Consider the following 22,609-nt stretch of genomic DNA (forward strand, 5'->3'; position numbering starts at 1 on the left):
TTATGGCAGATACTTTCTCCCAGATATCTCTGTATCCTTCAACTTTGTTTAAAGGCATTTTTGGCAACGCAAAAACCTGGAATTTTTATGTTGTCAAATCTATCGAACTTTCCTTTTGTGGCTCCTAAGTTTTATGTATTACTTAGAGAAAGAGCTTCTCAAGAGCACGTAAACAGCCCCTGTATTTTCTTCTAATACTTCAGAGTTCAGATTCCCTTTAAAAAAACGTTTGCATTGTTCATTTACCTAGAATTTATTTGTAGATGCAGTATGAATTTTGGGTACCATTTTTATATGAACATTCACTTTTCTAACATAATTTATTACTTCTCTCTCTCTCTCGCCTCGGCCCTTGTACATGACCTTGTGCTTGACCTCTATCCACACCCTTGGATGCTGCTCTCTTGGTTGAGATACACATTTGTGATGTGGTCTACAGGCTTAAGCACTGAAGGTGTGGTAGTGGCTGCTGTGTTCTGGCTGCTTCTCCTATATTCTGGACTCTCCATTCTAATTTCCTGGTTTGTTCTCATGTTAATATCCTCTGCTAAAATCACTGTGGCTTTCTGTTATCTATTAGGTGATCTGTCCTTTCGAAAACACATAGACTGACCTTACTGAGAGGGCTGCGGCCTCACTGGGGTAGATAAGAATATGTGTGGTTCACCACTGACAAAAGCATCCTTATTCCATGTGCCCACTTTGTTTTCTTCAAGGGTTATTTTTCTTTCATTTTGTCTAATTCTTTTCATATATTCCTTTGACTTAGAATAAGTTAAATTTATCCCAAAATCCGTTTGGGATTTTGATTGGGATCATCCTTTAGGTTATTTAGGGGAGAAGAGACGTCTTCAGAATGCTTTCTTCGCCCCTGGATGTTTTGGGTTACATACAAGCTTCCCTCGTGTTTTGTTATCTTGTTCATTTACGCGTGACACTTGTTAGAGGTCTGGTTCGAGTTCCTAGCCGGTGTTGTTGTCACTGGGTGCACCCCTTCTCGTGCTCCATTTTGTAGCTGACTGTGACTGGTAGAGAGAAAATCCGCAGCATTTTGAGTATCGAGGCTGGGCACTTTGCTTAAGTCTCAGTTGTTGTAAGTGGCTCGCTGCTTCTTCCTTCTGGATTTTCTGGGTGGAGAATCCTTCACCGGGTCAGCCTTTCCCTCCGCATCTGTAGGCCCTTTTGGTGTTGGCCCTTGTCGTTGCAGTCCTTGGTTAGTTGGCCCTGCCGGCCCCTTGGTCTCGTGGCCCCTCAGTGCGGCCCTTTTCCGTCACGGTCAGTGGGTTGGTTTTGGAGTGGAGTGTGTGTGCTTAGCCTGCCCCAGGCACTCGGCCTGCCCCAGTGGAAGCAGCTTGGCCAGGCTGGGGAAGGGGGCCCTGGTGGTGGGGGCCCTGGGAGAGGGCGGTGGTTCATGGGACTTCTTATGGGTGCTCATACAAGGCTGCTGCTCAGCGCTCCAGCTGGGGCACTGAGAACTGCTGGGGTGCGATACCAGTGCACGTGGGAGTGACCACATTGGTTTCACTGCGGATGCACAGGAAAGTGGCGGCTGAGACAGGCCGGGGAGTTCAGGATATCATGAAGCCCCCTCTGTAGGTGGTGGGGGAGCTGCAGTGCAGGTGAGCTGGGGGCTACGGGGCCTGGAAGGTGGTCCTGTGCAGGGGAGCATGGGGTGGGTTACCCTGGCCGAGGAAAGTCCTCAGCTCAACTGTGCCAAACAAATTCCCACCAGGATCAAGTGATCCAGGCCCCGGAGTGAGCGGTGCTGCTCACCCCTGCCCCTCACCCCTCAGAGGTTCCTTCTCAAGGAGGTGTTATCCTCACCACCCCACAGAGGCTGCCAGTTGCTGTGAGTTCATGGTAACTCTTTCTTTCTTTTTCATTTTTTTGTTATCGGGGATCAAACTTGAGTCCTTGTGCTTGCGAGGTAAGCAGTGGCACCACTGAGCTAAATCTCCAGCCCATGTTGACTCTTTCTGATGAATGGTAGGGTATTGCCCTTGTCTGTTTAGGTTCCTAAGTTTTTTGTGAATCATTGGCTTTTTGTGTGTGTGTTTTTTTTTTTTTTTCATTTTTCCAGGAGAATCTTAGTTCAGGGGATTCTAGCTGTTGATACTGGCTCATGATGTGTTAGTGATGAAGGATGCAGTCTTCCCGTCCAATGAAGTAGACTGGCCGCCTGACATCTTTAGGCTGGCAGTGGTTGTTGTGATGAATGAAGTCAGTTCCACCCAGGCTGGGTGCTGTCGGGTGGCCTGGCTCCATGTGGCCCTGTGCTGATGGGCCAGCACTGGGGTCAACCTTCCCAGAGGCTGATTCTGGCCCAAAAGGTGTGACACTGAGGGAGAAGACAGGGCGCCAGCCTGGAGGTGTGTGGTTTTGAGCCTGGAGTTTTTGTTTGTGTCTTTTTGCCATTCCATAAAGCCCTCAGATATCCCACTTCCGGCCTTGTTCAGGCCCAGTTTCTGGGCTCACAGAAGAGTGTGCCTATTTGGGAAGAGCCGAATGGCTGTCTGCTTTCTCCAGAGCTGACAGGCATAGCTAGGCCAGCTGAATGGAGGAGCAGCCAACAAGAGAGCTACTCTACCCTGTGGCCTGGAGACTCTGGGTGGCAGGAGCGGGGACTGGAAGTACCCCGTGGACAGAGCTGGCCCCAGGATGTGGCAGCCTTGGGAGAGCTCTGAGAATCGGTGAGAGACTAGGGCAGGGTGGTATGTCCAGGTGCTAAGAATGGTAGAGTGGAGATTTGAACCTGCTTCTTACTCGGGGGCCTGGGAGGTGAACCATCAAGTGGCTGGACCTTGAGCAGGAAGTCAGTCACAGGCTTCCAAGGAGGTATTTTTACAAGTCAAAGGACTTGCCTTTAGGAATGAGTTATAAGGAGAAAGTTTACCATGGGATTAGAGACATAGGTACTGGATCAATTTGGCAACCTCTTCATGTACTCCGAAGTGCCTGTTTTCAAGTTAAGTGTGAATTTTTATTTTTTTTTTTACTCTAAGGTTAGTGCAGTATAGATAAAATGCTGCTACAATTGCTGTCACAGAGCTCTGGACAGAGGATCTGGGCAGGGACCCCTCTTCCCCACCCTGAGCTGAGTACTTTTGAGGCGGTGAGTGGTTACAGCTGTTTACAGCGCGAGCTCCCTTGGGCTCTGTAATCTTCCTCTCCGACTGAGTTTCTGAGAGCCTTTCTGCTACTCGGGTATATTTGCCAGTGTGGGGGCTCAGTCCCCACGGCTCTGTGTGTGGCAGGTGTTTTGCAGGGAGACTTGACCTTCCTGATGGGCACCAGCCCGGGAGATGGACGAAGATGTGCAGTGCCCGAAACCTGGGCTTGGGCGTCTCTGAGATCCAGGGTGGTGCATTTCCCTAGCCAGCTGGGCCTCACTTCTGTTCCAGCTGGCATCTTCCTTCCAGTTCAGGCGGAATTTTTAAGGCAGGTGATGGAAAGGGGCACATAGCTTTTATGGGCTTTTTGTGGCCAGACACCCCTGAAACGGAGAGGTGGCATCATTAAACCCAGCAACTCACTCAGTGCAGGATCACGTGAGCCTTTTTTTGCATCCCTGTGAATTAATGGGAGCAATCTGCACAGTTACCGTCAGGATTCTTGGTGTGGACTTGAGGCAGATGTTCTTGTGGGCAAATTTAGCATCTGCCCGTGTGTGCCTCATTTCCCGGTATGAAGCTGAGCAATAGCGCTTTGATTTTCAATTTCAAACCCTTATCTTCCGACAGTCGGCCTTACACAGAAGGGGATGTTGGAAATGGACTGCAATTACAGCGTTCCTAATGGGATGGGTTTTATTTCGAATGAGTGGACTGCGACAGCCTCTAACTACCTTCCTGTGACTTCACAATAGTCCATTTTCCTCTCATTTAATAGAAAATTTGGAGCTGATGCCCGTTTCACGATTCTGTCCTGATGGTGGCCTGGGTGGACCCAGCTCATCTTCCAGGACACAGGCAGTCACAGCCTGGGAAGTTGGGGCAGGGGAGGGCCCTGCGCCCGACCTCCGAGAGCCACATGACTCTTAGAGTGCTGTGTGCTGTCCGGAATGGTTCTGCATCCAGGACAGCCTTCCATGCGAACAAGGCAGAACTTCTGTCACTGGGCTTCGTGAGTGTCGGAGATGCTTTCTGGGATTGGAGTCCCCCGGGAGTGCCCGAGCAGGATGGCCCTCGTGGTGTTGCTGCTCTGACGTGATTTGCTTGTGCGGACTTTGGCACGTCGGGATGGGTGCTGGTGAAGGCAGTGCAAGGTGTCCTGTCTTCCGCGTGGCGCTCACAACCTCTCCCAGAGGCCGGCCTGCAGAGCGTTGGTGGAATGAGCGGGCATCTCCTCAGCTTAAACCCAGCAGAACTTGGGGGTGGGGGCGGTGGTTCGGGAAGCCATAAAGCCTGCCTCCCCTGGAGGAGCAGGTGCAGATGTCGTGTTTTCCATTTAAACCAATCCTGCTCAAGTGTCAGGAAGAAACTTGCCTCCGAACCCTCCGAGGTCCCCGTGAATGGGGGCCTGTGCCACTGTCTCGCTAGACCTCCTGGACTTCTCTGTGCTCCTGGCCCCTGCCTGGCCCTGTGCTGCTGCTGTAGCAGCTGCCCCCAGCTTGGTCCAAAGTGCCTGTGTGCTCTTCCCAGCTCCAAGCTGCACGGGCTTCTTCTCTGCCTCCTGCGCTGAGTCCCTTTCTGTGGTTTCACAGCGGAGCCAGCGCAGTGAGGTTTTTGTTGTTGGTTGGACTGATTGTCTCTGTGGGACACCCCAGGCTCGTGGTCACTCTGTGGGTAGAGGGACGGCTCTGGGAATGTCACGGGCGAGATAGGCGGTTCAGCAGCCCTCTACTGTCATCCAGCACCGAGGATGCCTTTATTGTCTCAACTTTTAAAAAATAGCAGTAAAATATACGTAACTTGAAATTTACTGCCCGGACCATTCTTAAGGGTAAAGATTAGTGTGTGAGGCACTTTCATAGTTCTACAAACAGCACCACCACCCATCTCCAGGATGTTCTCCATCTTGCGGAGTTAAAACTCTGTGCCTAGCAAGTACTAGTTCCTGGTTCTGCTCTCCAGAGTCCAACAGCCACCGTTTCACCTTCTATCTCTGGAGCTTTGACATGAAAGACACGTTGTATAAAGGAATCACCCAACATTTGTCCTCTACTGACTGGCTCATTTCCCTCAGCATAAATATCTTCAAAGTTTATCCATGTTGTAGAATGTTCTTCCTTTTTAAAAAGTTTTATTTTTTACTGGATACCTAAAAAAAAAAGCAAAAAAATTATACATATTAATAGGATACCATGTAATGTTTCAGCACATGAATACATTTTGTGATATTTAAAAAAATTATTTTGTTCGCACAGTTTAGATATGCATGGTGATCCCTTCATCAAAGGGAATTTGTACCTATGCATAATGTATCTTGATTCTTTTTTCCCCAATCCCCCTTCTCCCTGCACCCCATTTTGTAATATAAATGTAATGTTTAAAATGTAGTATTTAAGCCTGCCTCCTGAAACATTTATTATTTCTTTTTGGTGAATACTTTTAAACTCCTTCTTTTTTTTTTTTTTTATTTGGTACCAGGGATTGAACTCCAGCCCTTGCAGTTGCAAGGCAGATGGTGAAACCACTGAGCTAAATCCCCGGCCCTCTGGTTTTTTGAATGTACAGCACATTATTGTTATCTGTAGTCATCCTGCCGTGCAATAGCATACTGGGACTCCTTGCTCCTATCAAACCCTCCTTGAGGATGAATGATATCCTATTGCACATATATACCACTCTTTGTTTATCCATTTATGAATCAGTCATCAAGAGTATCTCACTTAGAAAAGAACAAAGAAGCAAGGAGGACTTAGTCTTGGCCCCTCACGCTCTCTGTGGACGCCCTCTTCAGGGTAGGGAGGGCAGCCTCAGGAGGTAGCAGTCCCCACCGGCAACCATGAGGGTGCAGACAGGAGCAGGGGCCATTTCCTGCCCTTGAAAGGTCACTACCACATGCCAGTCAGTTACAGCACTGGTTCCTATCCTGGTTTTACAGAGTGAAAGACAAGATGTTATCTATAGAGAAAAGAGCCTATGTGCTTGTGAAGGCTGCATGGTCTCAAGCCTTGTGGAGGATGCTTGTCTGTTCTCAGAATTGATGAGAACCCTCGGGGCACCGGTTTGTCCCTGGCTCTCTTGGTGAGGTCCTCACTGTTTTGCAGGAACACGTGTGGTCATGGTCAGTTGCACCAGAGCTTGGAAGAGCCTTGTCTTTGAAGTGCATCTCTCAGAGGGGGTCAAATAGTAGCTGAAGTCGATAAGCCCAGAAGTAGACTTTAAAGATATGCAGCCTGTTAAGGTGCCTAAATAACCACTAGAAGAATTAAAATCGGAAGCGATGAAAAGGATTAGCAGTGGAGTGAGGAAGTCTGGATGGGGATGGTAACTTTTCAGTGAAAGCCCTTTTGGATTTGATTATTCTAGTCTGAGCGAAAGAGTCATTTGGTTTCTTTGGAGCTGTGCATAGCCAATGACTGACCCCCTGTCAGGCACCCTGTTTGGTTCACTTGGTGAGGCCAAGTGGGGAAGTCAGTCCTGGAGTGGGCAGGGCATCCAGGGCAAGCCATGCTGCAAGGTGCCCAGCAGCACCAGGCAGGAAGCGAGAGGTGCTCAGCCGTGGGTGGGCGATGTCTGACACAGTCATTCCTGCCAATACTTAATGGTGGGCCATCAGTCGAAGTGTTGCATCAGTCTGGAAGAACTTGCATCTTTCAGGAAGCTCGTCAATGTCTTGGCTCTAAGGGACAAGGATTTGGGCATTTCTCACCCATGCTGGAAGCTGGTGAAGAAAATTTCAATCTGGGGCACCGTGGGCTGTGCCAATGGCTCACATCACTGAGTGGCTTTCCTTGAAGAGCGAGCTTCCTGGCTTAGTGCTCAGCCCCCTGCACTGCAGCAGTTTTGTTTTCATAGGCGTCGGAACCATGGCTGTGTTTAAGAACATCATCTTTGGAAACCCTGCATCTGTTCATAATTTTAGTCTCCTCTCCAATTTCATCTACTAGTATTTTCACTTGAGTTAGTTTGGGTGCTGTTAAATGGGCTTGATGTGCAGTTATTTAAAGTTCCAGGTACTTTGAGTTTTGATGGCCAAAGGTGTTGATTCTCAAGGATTCACTCAATGTCATCCAATGTTATTCTTTTCCAAGAAGAAGGGTCACTAAATGAATGTGACTTTTTCTGGTTTTTCAGGAACAAGGAACAAGATTTCTGTTAAATATCTAGGTTTTGCAGTAAGAAGCATTGATTGATTAATATTAAAAAAGAACTCCAAGAAGATGTGATTTTAATTTTGAAAATATAAACCTTTTTGAAGAGCAGATCATATGTTCCTAGGTTCTTCATTTCTGGCTTGGAAACTGTGATGCAGTGAGTTCTGCTCTTCTCCGGTGTTGCCAGCTGCCTTCCTACCTTTATTTCAAGAAAGGATCCCTGGGAAAGACAATAGCAATTAGCTCTCGCTAGGAAGAAAGAACACAGCTAAGAGCCCTGGATCATTTGGCTTCTCCTGAACAAATGAGACAGTCACTTGCCTGCATTCAGGGACAGAGCTTTTGGTTTGCACAGGACTGCATGGCAGTGGCCTGGCTGCCTGGCTGCCCGCTGGAGATAAGGTGCCCAGGCTCACGGCTGCCATGCAGGGGTCACTGTGGAAAGAGTTTAATTTAATGCACTTCCCCTTGCCTCCCAGTCTCATTTACATTTCTGCAACTAATGATATTCCCCGCATGGATTTTTTTTTTGTTTTGTTTCTTTGTTTTAACAGTGTTTTAAATTAAAATCCGTGTTGCTCAAACCATTCGTCAAGGTTTCACTTTTAAGAAAACGATAGGTAGCAGCTGCAAGGATCCCTTTGCCCATCTGCACACCTTAGGCTGCACCCCTTGTCTGTCCTGGGCCCATCTGGAAGTGTTTCTGATCCTATCAGATATGGAATTGTTTCCATGCAGATTACGGGCTCACGTTAGCTTAAGTGGTGGAGGAATGGAAGTAGATGCTTTCTTGCTATTACCGTTCCAAGTAAAATAATGAGGCTGCATATTTGCAGCAAGCTGCTGAGGCCTGACGTCACTAGAGTCATTTGGATTAGTGGGAAGTTGGAACATATTTATTTATTTTGGTACTGGGGATCAAACTAGAGACCTTGCACTTGCCAGGCAGGCAGTGGAACCACTGAGCTAAATCCCCCACCCTGGAAATCCTGAATAGCAAAGAAATTATTTTTTTCCACTTTTTTTGTTTTTTTCTTTATGTTTCTGTATCCACTTGAATTTTAAGTTTCATATTGTGTTAGTCATCTTTTCATCGCTGAATGAACAAAATAACCAAGAACAACTCAAAGGAGGAAAGTTGCAGAGGTTTCAGTCCATGGTTGCTTCTGTTGCTTTTAGGTCCAGTGTAAACCAGAAACGTCATAGCACAAGGGCATGGTGGAGGATGCTGCTTACTGCATGTCAGTTAGGAAGCACAGAAAGAAAGACAGGGTTTGTGCTAGTGGCCTTCCTCCTTCCGATTTTCGTCCATCCAGGCCCCGCCCTCTTGGAGGTTCTTCAGTTCAGGGTGGGTCTTCCTCCCTCTGTCTGCTGTTTCGCATGCGAGTCTTCTCCAGAAATGTCCTCCAAGATGCACGTGGAAGTGTGCTTTACTACTTTCCTAGGTGTTTCTCAGTTCAATCAAGTTGACAGTCAAGATTCACCTCATGTGTTGGTTGGTTCCCTCTAATAGAGTATTTGCTCACTATACTTGATTTCTATGACGGAGCTTAATATTAAACTGTATAATTTTTATTGCTAATCGGAAGACCTGGAAGTGTTTCCAATACTTTATTTGGCTCATGAGGATGCCACCTCCCGTCCATTTTGAGACACAGAAGGGCCACAGAGGAGACTTTCTATTTCTGAGAATACATTATGGATCAGCAAGCACGCATCATTCAAAGGTCTGTCCTTTCGCACATTGAGGTCTGAGATGTAGCAGCTATAGCCTAAAAAGGAGGAGTTTCAGAAACCATAGGGGACTGAATTGCTCCTGTCTCCATGTAGGACAGGATTTTTTTATTCAGGAACCAGAGCCATAAAGGTAAAGGAGGCCTTTTAAGAAGCCTGGGTCGCAGCTGCAGACCAATTAATTACCTTGAGCAGGAATAGGGTGAGGACCCGGGCTGTGGCATCTGGATGCCAGACTCGGGGGGCTCCTGTAACTTGAGCCCCAGTCCTCAGGGTTCGTGGAGACTGTAGAGCAGCTGGCCTCGTTTGCAGTAGGGTCTGTCATGCTGCTATGGGCAGTCCGCTTAGGCTGCATGGGTGAGGGAAGATACGTTCCAATGTCTTTTGTGTTTTATCCTTTGTTCCTGTGCCTTCACCTTGAAGGTACCTTGTGACCTTGTGTGTGTATTTATTATCAAACGACACATTAAAATATTTGTAAGGAAAAGACCTAGCTGTCCCCTGTCATTTGGCAAATGTGTGTCGATACTTTCTGTGTGGCAGGCACTGGGCTCAGTGAGCCAGAGGCTTTCTCGCTCTACCGGGCTTGCATTCTTATCAGCCAGTTATTCTCCTCTTTGTCTTGGTCTGGGAGGGACGGTTGAGTCTCGTCGTGGGTGAAGCAGAATGTTTCTGCAGTGTGTGTGCCAGCAATGGACAAAGGACCAAATACGAGAACTTTGGGACCAGCAGAGGTCTGCTTGGGGTGAGCTGCTCGGTAGCTGAGGTTAAACCATGTGCTGTCCCTCCTGAGAGAGCAATGGATCCCTGGTCTTGGTGTGATACCACAGTATACACATGTGCCACACGGTTTTGTTTCGTGGGCCGGGCAGAAGCCAAGGCTATGGCCCAGTGCGTGCCTGTGGGGCGACAAGGCTGCCCTATGATGCTTATTCTGTCTTTAGGGCCTGTCCAGGCCGCCGTACCTTGAACACATGATCCTTCCATGAGGATCCTAGAGGCCGCCTCTGACCTCAGCCCTACTGGCCCAGGTCTCCAGGGAACTCCCTGTGCAGCTGTCCCTGCGAGCTGTGTCCTTCAACCCCATAGCACACTGGGAGTCAGGATGGAGCAGTGTGCCTGCCTCCAGTCTCCTCTGCATGGATTCAGTAAATCTTCATGGCGTCTCAGCATAGCTGGATGCTGGGTCGAGCGGTGGTTCTCCAATGGCAGAGAAGATACATGCAGCCCCTATTTGTGGGCCTGATCATGGTTACAACGTAAACTGAAGCACAGTAAAAGTTGACAGAGTTTGTTGGAGCCATCAGTGATTCATGCATGGGGCAGCTCTAAGCCAGAAGAGCAAATACCAGAAGGGGGCTTTTGTAGGATGAATGTAGAAGTAAAGCACACACTTGGTTGGTTACAGTTGTTCCTTATATTTGGCCTGGCCCGTAGGCAATGCCTGGTTGTATAAGTTTGTGGGCTGCTTCAGATTGAAGGTTGAGCTTAAATTCTGTTTTTCTTAATAAAAACATTTTAAAGAAATGGCTCAAGTCATGTTGTTTGCAAATCAAACAATGTAAGTTCACTCGTGAAGCCTAGATGGCTCTGCCTGCTTAGGGGTGCTTCAGGTTTGGTCTCCATGTTACTTTAATACTATCGTGAGAATTTTCAGGGCCAGTTTACACTTTAGAAACAATCCCAGTAGTTTTAGCTTGAGATTCGATGCAGCCAGTGTGTTTGGAGATGAAGCCCCCTTGGCAGGTTCTGTCCCAGCCGTAGTCCTCGCTGTGGTCTGACCTCCAGGGAGTGAGTAGCTTCTGGGCTTCGGTGAGAGTCCACGGGCCAGTGGGGTAAGGGGACAGCCCGCCAGGACATCAGGGCCACCTGGTGATGATGTCAGTTGCACGCTTTTCTCCCTTTGAGAAGCCCACAAGCAGAAACTTTAGAAGAACTGCCGCTTTTGAAGAAATATTTTCGGTTTCCATTGTGTGTAGTCTGGTGATTCCTCAGCTGTTTGGTTATGCAGATGCACTCCCTCAGAGAGGTTGGAAGTTGGCGGGGGCAGACCCCCTCCTTCATCCTGGGGCCTTGCACACGCTGTTCCCTTGTTTCCAACTACAGGAAAGCAGCCTCCTCCCAATCTGGTTTATACGAGAACCCAGTTAAACTCGGAGTTAAACTAGGAAAGCAGTTTTTAAAAGAAGAGATGTATGTTAAAAAAAAAAATACTGCATGCTTGAATTTCAGCTGTGGGGGATTCAAAATGGCAGCAGGTTTCAGCACAATGGTTTGGGGGTTTGGGGTCATCTTGTGGCATGGGCCTTTGTCCTTCCGTGGATGCCTGTGCGGCCTGCAGTGTGGACAGAGGTGTTCTGCCCACTTTGTAGGGGAGGGTGGCTGTTTTGCCAAGCCGCTCTGTTCCCCATATTGCCCCACCTGCTGCTTGTCGCCTCTCCGCCGCAGAGCCCATGGCAGATCTCCCAGATCCCCTCCATCCCAGAAAAAGAAAATTTCTGCCAAAGGATTTCCGGTCAGCCCTGACCCTGAGCAGCACCCTGGTGGGTGTGGGCGGCTCCATTCTCTCCACTGATTTCATGGTGTGTGGGGGCCCTGCCCAGCACAGCAGTCACTGCTGCAGGTCCTGGCTGCTGCCAGCCTGTTGTGTGCAGTCCGTGTGTGTCCATAATATGTGCAAGTGCACACATACAATCACATACGCTGGTCATACTGCAGACACACATCCCACACCACACACCACATGTGTACACACCCCACAGCCGCGTTATATCATGTTACACACAACACACACCCCACCAAATACACAAACTCTATACATATGCACATCACACCCACAGCACGCTCCACACACATCACAGCATATGCATACATCATGCCATACCCTCTGTACACACCAGACCACACGCTGCACACATCATATCACACCGTACACCCCATACATCTCACACACACACACACACACACACACACCATCCACCATATAACACACTCCTGCACTACACCATGCTACCACTTTTCACACACACACACACACACACACACACACACACTTGCACATGAACTAAGGGAATGCAGCTGAATTCTTCAGTTTTGCCTCCAGTTTATACTGCAAGTCCCTGGCACTCTTGCCCTCCTGGGCTTGCACACCCAGGACTCTGAGGCCCCCCACTTCTGTCTCCTTCCTCTTTGTCACCACCTCCTCCCTGCTTTTGTTGCCTTGGGGTCTGCCGGTGACAAGTGCAAATGCATATGTTCCAGTCACTTGGGAAATTGGCAGCTGAGCTCTGGGAGTTACCTTCCTGGAAGGGGCTTAGCTCCTTTTCTCGTTGCTGAGACAAAATACCTGACACCCAGAGGTAGATGGGGAAAGGTTTAGCTTACGATGTATAGAGGTTTCAGTCCATAATCGGCTGGCTCCAAGGCAGAGGGGCACCGCAGAGGAGAACAGCACCCACAAGGTAGCAAAAGCAACAAGGGCCCTTTCATTTTACCCAGGCCTCGTAGGGCGGGCAGCACTCACACCCTCAGTCCTGTGCCCTTGATCTCAGCACAGCATCATGAATCAGTCCCAGCGTCACACACTCTGGATCCAGCCACCTCTGAAGAAGGTCGCACCCAAGGGACTTTGGCCCAAGTTGCCCCAGGTGCCAGACAGCGATGCTTATGAGGATTTGGGTATTCGTAAGTAAGTAGACCTGAAGTGCAGTGTGGAGCTGAGGGGTGGAGCTGCAGCGGGGGTCCCCATACCTCAGGTCTGTGGCCTGCAAAGCCACTGGCTTGCCCTGAGTGGGGACAAGCCTGTCACCGAGTTAGTCAGTGGGTCACTATGAGTCCTGCATGGGTCTGGGTCCCTCACAGCGCTCAGCAGATGGCGGGTTGGGTCCGAGGTGGGCCAGGATGCAGCTGGTGTGGAGAGCCACAGGTGGTCTCTGCAGGACCCCTGAGCAGGGCAGTGGTGCTGGTACCCAGTGAGGTCCAGAGTGTCCAAGGAGCAGCAGGGAACACGAGGCCGGGCAGAGAGCAGAGGTGGAAGCCCCCGGTGCAGGGGTGCAGAGAGGGGCTGGCACCCTTCCCGCCCTCCTGGAAACTGAGTGATGAGAGGCTCAAGCGGTGAGGAGGGGAGCAGGCCGGAGCCCACTTAGGGCTGCAGTTCTTAGCAGCTTTGTGGAGATGCGAGTCCCACCCTGCACGCCCACCCCCCAGAAGGACCCTGCGGTGGTGTTGAGCGTCCTGGCAGCGGTGTGGTTCCCGAATGTTCCCACCCTCCATGCCCACGCCAGCCGCCCCAGCCCCCGCTGTGGTTTCTCTTAGAGAACTTTGTTTCAGATTATAGGATGGGCATATTTATTCAATGGCTTGAAGTATATAAATATTTATAAAATGTGACTATAAGTAAATATGGCCCTTATTTAGAGAATGTTGACAAACGAGGAAATCTTTTAATTTGGAAGTGAGTTTTTTTTTTGGAGTCCAATAAATTTTATTAGTCTCACTTTTTGATTCTTTTTTTCCCTTTTCTCTTCCCCTCCCTTGAACTCCCTTTCCTTTCCATATTTACAAAATCATTGTTTCTGTTTTTCCTTTTCCCTTCTTTCCCCCTCCCTCTCCCAAGTTCCCCTGCCCATTTGAACATTTTCTTCTTATTTCACAATAGGAAGTACAGGTGACAAATAAGTATATGAAAAAATGTTCAACATCACTGGTCATTTAAGAGATGCAAGGTAAAACAATGGTGAGATCCTGCCTCTCCCCAGAAAGAATGGCTGCTATCAAGAAATCAACCAATAAAAATGCTGTTGGAGCTGTGGGGAGAAAGGGACCCTTCTCCACTGTTGGTGGGAGTGCAGACTGGTGCATCCACTATGGAAATCAGTGTGGAGATTCCTCAAAGAAGTAAAACTAGAAGTTCCATTGACCCAGCTATTCCCCTTCTTGGTATCTTCCAAAAAGAATTAAAGCATCATACCACAGAAATATAGGCACACCCATGTTTATAGTGGTACAGTCTATAACAGCTAAATCTTGGAAACAGCCCAATTGCCCATCAACTGATGAATGGATAAAGATTTTTTTATACAGCGAAGTACTATTCTGCCATAAAGGAGAATAAGCTTGAGACCTTTGTAGTTGAATGGATGCACCTTGAGTCCACACTCTTCAGTGAAATAGTTGGACACATATATTTAAATATCAAATGGTTCTCCGGTGTGAGAAGCTGAAAGGGTAAATAAGGACCAACGTATAAAATAGATTTTGTGGAAGAGGAGGACATTTTGTTGAGCGTCAGTACTGTACAGGGGTGCTTGCACCCTGAGAGCGCAGTGAGGGCCGGCACGTGCCAGCAGGAGCACCCTGGCTGTGGAGTGGACCAGAGGCCTAGGGCCGAGGCCAGAGTCACAGGCTTGCAGCTGAGGGCCTGGAGGTGAAGAGGTGGCAGCATGGCCTTGGCACGTGTTATGTTAGCCCAGCCCTGCTCCCGAGGGCTCCTTGAGGTCTATGCTGAGGAGGGGTTATGTGGTCGCTGGGGGGTCCTGAGGCTACGAGGCCAGGCCGTCTGGCCCCAGCCCCGGGCTCCTTATGCTGTGCCCATGACTGCACTGTGTTCCCGAGCAGTGTCAGGACTGCGGAGGGTCTTGGACTTGTAGCCCAGGTGGGCGTAGCAGGTCAGTGCTGCCTTCTGAGCCTCAGTTGCAAAATGAAAAGCTGGACTTAGCCCTTGCAGCTCTGGGTTCTCAGCCCTGAGATCCCGAAGGACTTCAGTGTGCATCTCTGGGCGGTCTGGAGGGCAGGAGTCTTGTTGTCATCCATGGGTGCGGTAGAGAGCACCCCTCCTGGGGGAGAGGGTCTGGCTGTGGTCTGCACATGGAGGTCTCAGGCTCAGGCCTTCATCCCTGCGTGGATGGCTGGGGAATGATGCCATGGTTTTAAATATGGTAGCAGAGGGAGCACATGCACAGCAGCATGGCAGAGAGGAGGAAGTCCCGGAATGCCTCGTGCCAAGGCCCTGAGGTGGGCTGTGCTTGTGTGTTCAAGGAGGAGGATGGCTGCCAGATGTGCCGGGCCTCAGAGACCAGGAGGGATCATCTGGGTGGGTGCTGAGGCTGGGTGGACGCAGCGAGCTCCTAAAAGCTACCAGGGGAGGGAGGCCTGGTCCCAGGGCATTGGTGGGGACAGGGGTGGTGCCGGGAGGCTGGATTTCAAAGGCAGAGCCTGCGTGGACCAGGTGGGGACAAGAGAGGGAGATGGGGCTAGGATGGCTCCCAGGCTTCAAGTTAAGCAACTAAGGACTGAGTGGATCAGGGAGGCTTTCGGGACAAGGGCGAGCAGTTCTCCAGTTCCAAGAATCAGGGCACCCATGCGGGGCCTCACGGCAGCGGGGGACATGAGGGCTTCCTGGAGACTCACGTGGCAGAGCCAAGAGCACTCGGGAGAACATGTGGTGCTGCGCAGAGGAACGGTGGCCCTGGTGCTGCTTGGCTGCCCTGAGCCCCTTTGAGTCTGTTTTGGGTGGGGCCGCCAGGCAGGGCGCTCTGGACTGCATGGCCGGCCTCGCCCCTGGTCTGGACAGTCTCACTGCTGCCTTCCCACCCCTGGAGTTTCCATTTGCCCTGGAAGCCGTTGCAAGGTCTATCGGCTGCAGCTGCCATCTGAGTGGGGAGCCCGGCTCGGACAGGGGGCGAACTTCACCAGCTGAGGGAGGACAGCAGGAGGCGGTAGACGGAGCTCTGGCCAACTGGTGTGAGCACAAAGGGCCGGGGACAGGGCTGGGTGACCCCGATGCAGTGTGCAATCTGCTCCCTGCACGGCTGACTTCAGCAGGTTAGGAAGGGTGTGGGTCCCCAGGCCCTGAGGGCAGGCTGCCTCCAAGAGCCCTGAGCTCCAGGACCTGGCTCTTGCTTCACTGTCAGCCAGGGTCTGTGGGGGAGCTTTTAATGTGGCCAGCTGCTGTGGCCCCAGCCATCCCCTCAGCCTGGCTTGGCCATTCCCAGCTGGTCACCATGAGGTGTCCACTGCAGGGTGATACTGGGAGCCGAAAGCTGGCTCTGGCCTAGGATGCTGGGGCCACCTCGCTACTGCCCCACCTTTTTCTGAGTCAGGAATCAGGGTGGATGGAGAGCAGCAGCTGGCAGCTGGGACCCTACTCACTGGTGCCAGTTAATGGTTGCAGGGTTTTGTGAGTGCTTAGGATGTCTTGCTCTGCCATGTGGATGTGTTTCCTGGGAGGCTGGGACAGTGGACCCCAGGGAGAAGGGCAGGGTCTGGGTGTGCCCAGCATGGAGGGCTGCCTGCTGGGCTCTGCAGTGTGCAGAGAGCCTGTGCGCTGCCCCTCGTGGGCCACCCCGCCATGCTGTTGAGCGGAGGAAGCATGGCTGGGAAGCCTGCTGTAGTTTTGGCCTGAGGAACACGTTACATTTGGGGGCCCCGTGGTAGTTAATGACGAGCTGCTAATGGCTGTTTTGCAGTTGGCCGTGTGGGAGCCTGTGCTCTGGGAGCTGGTGGGTGGCCCCTGGCGCCGTTGGACAGGCCCAAGCCTTTACCTACTGAGGACGTGGGGCTGGAGCGGAACAGGTGGAGGTTGGGGTGGGGCTTTATCTGCAGGCCACCCTGAACAGCTCCCTACCCTTCAGGGGTGATACCAGGAGGGTCCTGCCTGTCTTCTCCTCTAGGGGTGGTGCAAGGGTGACCCTGATCTCTGGAGAGGGGAGGGGGCGTAAGTAGAATCAGGATGTGCCACATATGGGATCCTGATAACCTCACTGCAGGTAAGCAGTGTATGCCGCCCTGTGAGCTAAGATTAATGATACCAACAGGAATGAAAATGGAATGGGCGGAGGGGAAAGGGATTCATGAAAAAAGAAACATGGTGTGTTGTGCAGATGTGCCCAGTCTCCAAGGTGGCTGTAAATTGCACGTACTACAAACATGCACTATAAGAAAAATTTCAAAAACATAATAAAAAGACAGGGCTAAGGACAGCGTAATTACTACCGCAGCTCAGGGATGCCTCTCCCAGTTGGGATTTGAAGAATGAGTAGGAGTTTGTCAGGAAAATTCCATAGGAACAGTAAAGGACAGGAAATTAACTGCGCTCAGGAGGTGTCCTGTGGGACGAGGCTCAGGGGCAGCAGCAGACGACATGGTGGCTGATGTGGCAGCTCCAGGTTGGGCCTGGTAGGAAGAAGAGGGTGAGAGGAACTGGGAGGTGGGGCCCGAGCTGCAGTGTCTTGGCTGCTGTCATTTCTGGAGAGAAGGAGACTGAGACGCGTGGAGGTCACTCGGGCTTTTCCAGCACAGTGGGAACGAGGTGTCAGCCTCTGCAGACACCCAGGTGGCCGGCAGAAGGCTGGCACTGGCCTGGGAGGGGCCGCTGGCTACTACTGACCCCAGCCCCACCTGCAGGAACCACGTGTCCAGCGGGGGCTTGTTCTGGGCCCCGACGCGGGCAGCGTCACCCTTCCTCTGCAGAGGGCTGGTTCAGGGTTCAGTGCCTCTTCCCCACGTCATCTGTGGCAAACACTAGTTACAGTGCAGGGACTTGAACCCAGGGCCTTGTGCATGAGGCAAGCACTCTACCTCTGAGCTGCACCCCCCACCACAAACCCCACAATCACGATGTGAAGACAGATAGCCCTGATCGTGCTAAGCTCTGTACCTCCGGCATACGGCTTGCTGCCATAGGGAAACAGGTTAGGAGCAGAGCCTTGATGAACGTTCTCATTTCCTGTGTGAGCAAATGGAGCCTGAAATATTAATGGCCAGGGTTTCCCATGTCTTTCTCCAGGAGAGTTTGAGCAATCCATTCCCTGCGTGCTTAGGATGGAGCCCACTCACACACCACCTGAAAGCCTGTGTTATCTGGGGTCCCCTGCTTTTGTGTATGCGGATGAAGGCTCTTTTGAAATCTCAGAGAGAATCGTGATCAGCTCTTGACTTTGTTTTTCCAACTGTTTGCCTGTCCTGGGGAATCTGGGAGTCCTCGTCCTGTTTTGAGGTCAAAGGCTGCATGCTCTCTGTTTTACTGTGTCACCCCTCTTTGTGAATGAGCTGTTTGCTTTAGCAGCTGGCTCATGCCCTGTGTGTGCTCTTTTTCCTGCAGTCTTTCTGAATATCGAAGCATTGCTGCCTCCTGTGGGAGTTCCCAAGTATCCTGCAGACCCGGTGAGAGGCGTCTCGTGCCTAGAGATTCCAGGTGAGTGGGATGTGTTGGGGTCCCCGGGTTGTCTTGCCAGACTAGCCCTTCGTGTAGGAATTTTAGCACGCATGCTAAGTGGCAGCTGTGTGAGGAGTTAGACCTGCAGGGTCCTCTCCTTCTAACAGAAGCATCAGCACAGTGGACACTAATATTTAAAATCATTCTGTTTTTACAGATTTACAGTAATGGTTGTTCCTGTGCCTCTGTAGGGATTTGTTTCCAGGAATCCGTACAGATACCAAACTCTGAGAATGCCTGGGCCCCTTATATAAAATGGCATAGTATTTGCATAGAACTTGGGCAGTCCTTCCATTTGTTTTAAACCACCTCTGGATGACTTCTGAGACCTCATACAATGCAAGTGCTATGGAAATAGCTGTTATACTATACTATGTAGACAAAATGACAAGAAGAGCCTGTATACACATTTGGTGTGGACGCAGCCACCATAGCCCTAATTACACAGTGTATGGAGAGGACTCAGGATCTGTGAGTTGCACGGGGTGCAACAGAGGGGTCTGCCCACCCATCACAACATCCTGTGGACCCACAGTGGTGCTCGGTGTGCAGTGACTTTTTGGAACTTGCTGGAGAAAAACATGTTCCATCCATGTTGATTGAATCCATATCCATAGATGTGGAGGACAAATGTATTTAGAGAGAAAGACAGGCAGGAGAACCAGCCTTGCAATGGCCCAGCAGTAGACATGTATCTCCTGTGACCCTGTTGATCCTGTCTATGGGAGCCACCCTGGCCCTTCCCTCTGCTGCCCCAATACCTCCTATCCTCTGTGCTGCATTCCTGGGGGACCCTTCCGGTCACTGGTGATGGGGCCTGGGCATCCAGGTGGCCCTGGGAGTTCAATCTGCATGGCAGCTCCTTCAAGTGCAGCCACATGTCATGTAGCAACATCCTGGTCCACATGTACTGCGTGCCCAGCAGTGGCCACATAAGGTTAATTCCTACATAATTCCTACTGCTAGCAACATTGTAGCTGTTAACATCACAGGTGATACTGGTGTAAAAAAATCTATTCTACCACCAGTCATGTAAAAATATAGCACATAATTATGCATAGGGCAGAATAACTTGAGAAAGATAATTGTTATTGCTTGGATCTGAATGTACCCCAAAGGCTCAAGTGTTAAAGGCTCGTTCCCCCACTTGATACTATTGGGATGTGATGGAACCTTTAAGTGGTGGGTGGGGCCTAGGGGGAGGAAGAAAGGTCTTTGGGGGCGTGGCCTTGCAGGGGATTCTGGGACCTCATCCCCTTCTTCCTATCTTTCCTTCACATCCTGGCCATGATATGGAGCAGCGTTGTTCCACTGTGGGCTCCTGTCATCTGTGATATGCTGCCTTGTCACAGGCCCAGAAGCAACGGGCTGACTGACCACAGATAGAAATATTCAAAAGGATAAGTCAAAATAAAACCTTGGACTTCATAAGCTGATATATTTTTGTGGTAACAAAAAGCCAAAAACAATAAATGACTCTGTTAGTGGTTTATATATTTACTATACTATATTTTTATATGTCTTTAAGAATGTACTCCTTGTATTTATAAGAAAAATCAGTTGATTATAAAGCAGTGTGTCCTGTTCCATTTCATGTGTACTCCATGTGTTGATCACATCGGCTTTGCCACGATTAATTTAATCTTGTGTTTTGTTCATCATGGCTCGCTAGCCATGGGCTCTATCATGGGTATGTAATGTACACGTGCTCATGCACACCCGCTCCAGACAGCCTAGCCTTACTTCATCACTCTGAGACGTTCCCACAGTGAAGCAACCACCGGATGACCTGCTTCTCTGCAGGAATCTCCATCATTAAGTGATGCGTGGGTGTTTGTTGAAGCTTTTAAGGAGTAGCAGCGGCAATCTTCATTCTCCATGGACTTCAAGGTGCAGAGGTAGCTGCAGTGACTCCTCCGATGTCACCGCTGAGGCCATGGAGAAAACAGGCTGTTGTTCACACTCAGGAGTGGTAGAACTGGAGTTTGGACTCTTGCCTTCCAGCTCTAGAGCTTTCAGCCACACCTGTCACGGCACCAGGCCCTGTCCTGGCTGCTGGGGAAACTAAGGCAGCTAAGACTGGCCCGTGCTGGATTTGCCTTCGCAGCCTTCTAACCAGGCCAGCACGAGCTCTGCCATGAAACACGCTTTCCACCTTCGCCTTTGTCATGGCCCACTGTCTCCATCCGCTTTTTCAAATTTATTTTTATTGGGCCAGATTACTGCATATACATATGTTAGAAGTTGGTGGAAAAATAGCAGGGGATGCTATTGACTTTCCCATATAATCCCGGCTCCCCCATGCCCCCGTTTACCACTTCCAGCTTTCATAGCTGTTTCTTCCGGAACTTAGCTCCATATTTGTAAGAAAACATGTAGGCACTGATTTATGTGTGTGCATGGGGCTGAGGACTGAACCCAAGGGCCTCATGAATGCTAAGCAAGTGCTGATGACTGAGCTGCATCCCCAGCTTGCAGTCGTGTTTCTTGACTATCTGTTGTTATAAAGGTGATTTAATGTATATATTTTCCTGCTTAGAGCTGCTGCAACTAACCGACGCAGTTATACTCTCTTTCTATATTAAATCTTTATATAGCATGTATTAGTCAGGAAAGGGCACATCAAGCAGCAGTAACAAACATCCCCCAAATCCAAGCCATGGGAATACCTTGTCTTACTGTGCTTCATTGTGTTGTGCATTGCATGCACTGTTTGTTTTTAATTGAAGGTTTGTGGCAACTTCATACTGAACAATTCTATCAGTGCCATTTTCCCAATGGCTCAGATGATCATTTGCATTTTTTTAGCAATAATTTCTAATTAGGGAATATCTGTTGCACTTTTTTTAGATATAATGTTATTGCACACTCAATAGATACAGTATAATGTAAATGTAACTTTTATGTGCACCGGGAAATCAAACCGTTCCTTTACCTCGATGAGTTTTGATATTTACTTTATTGCAGTGGTCTGAAACGAAACCCACCGTGTGTCTGAGGTTCGTCTGGATTTTGTTTTCTTCGGAGAACGAGGCCACGGCCTCCTGATGCAGGGGTGGGGCAGAGACAGATGGGGCTGTCATGGTCGTCTGGCGTGGGGTGCTGGGGGAGAAGCAGTGGTTTGGGACTGGCTGTGTCCCGCCTTGCTGTCCCTTTCTGGGGCACCCTTCCCCTCCCTCTGGCTGCCAGGGTCTGACTGCTTCCCCCGTCCAGTGGCCCTTCCTTCTCCATCGTCCTGTTTCCATGCTGCTGTCCCCATTCTTTGCTCTTTTGGGGTCTGGGAGGGGGGCGATGGTGGGCAGACAGCGGCTTCTCCTGTGCGTGTCTCTTCCCTGTGGCTTTGCCCTCATGCCCACTCCGGTGCTTTGTCCGCTGTGAATTTTCAGATCCAGATTATGTTTCTGTGTCTTGTTCTCTGTGTTGTTCCTTCCTCAGACCTGGAGGCCGGCCTTGTGCCGTCCCTCTTCTGGCTGCGAAGGCCCCGAGTGCAGGCCTTGCCTTCCCCGCCCCACGTTCTCAGGCTCACGGGGGAAGGGCCCGGTGTCTCAGCATTGAATAGCGTTGTCTGTAGGTCTTTTGTTAAAAAAAAAATAGGGCTGGGGATTTAGCTCAGTGGCACTGCTGCCTGCCTTGCAATCGCAAGGTCCTGAGTTTGATTCCTGGTCCAAAAAAAAAAAAAAAAGGTAAATTTGTATAATGAAAAATTAATCATTTTAAAAACTGATACACAAAAAAGTAAAAATTACATGTATTAATGAGGTACCATGTGTTGCTTTGATGCATGTATCAAATATTCCTCTTTCAACATTTATCATTTCTTTATGGGAAAATACTGAAAATTCTTGTTTTCATTAGCTTTTTGAAATAGACCATACCTCATCATTCTCTATAGTCATCCTCCTGCAGGGAAGCGGCCGGAAGTTTCTCCCTCCTACCTGGCTGTGACGTAGCATCCACTCACGGACCTTCCCCCGCCCCGCACCTCTCCCACTCTCTCCTACTTCTGCCACCTCCGTTCTACCTCCAACTCCTATGAGATCCACTCTTGTGGATTCCACATATGGGGGAGATCAGTCGGTATTGTTTTTCTGAGCCTGGCTTATTTCTCTTAATGTGCTGATCTCCAGTTCCATACACTGCAAATAGCAGGATATCATTATTTTTTTGTGCTAAATGATATTCCATGGTGTGTATGTGCTGTGCTTTCTTTATTCATCCCTACATTGAACCATTAGCCGTTTTAAACATTTCATGCATTCGCAATGCTCTGTGACCATCATTTCTCTCTGGTTCTAAAACTTTTTCACCGTCCCTGAAGGAACCATTCATAAGCATTAAACAGCTGTTTTTTTATTCCTCCTCTTCCCCCAGTCCCTGGCAGCCACCAGTCTGCTTTATGT

General features: G+C 49.8%; 1 protein-coding gene across 7 annotated transcripts in view; it reads left to right on the forward strand.

The window, feature by feature from the left end:
- The first annotated feature begins 18,095 nt into the window (after positions 1–18,095).
- The window catches only part of Apba2 (amyloid beta precursor protein binding family A member 2), a 193,517-nt gene continuing 189,003 nt past the window's right edge, over positions 18,096–22,609 (forward strand). For all 7 annotated transcript variants that reach the window (XM_033761060.1, XM_033761056.1, XM_033761058.1 and 4 more), the window contains exon 1: positions 18,096–18,188. The gene's annotated coding sequence lies outside the window, so the exon portion shown is untranslated. The remainder of the gene's footprint in view (positions 18,189–22,609) is intronic.

Source organism: Fukomys damarensis, unplaced genomic scaffold, assembly GCF_012274545.1.
Source record: "Fukomys damarensis isolate Sample0158 unplaced genomic scaffold, DMR_v1.0_HiC HiC_scaffold_7, whole genome shotgun sequence".
In the NCBI taxonomy this organism is placed as follows: Eukaryota; Metazoa; Chordata; class Mammalia; order Rodentia; family Bathyergidae; genus Fukomys; species Fukomys damarensis.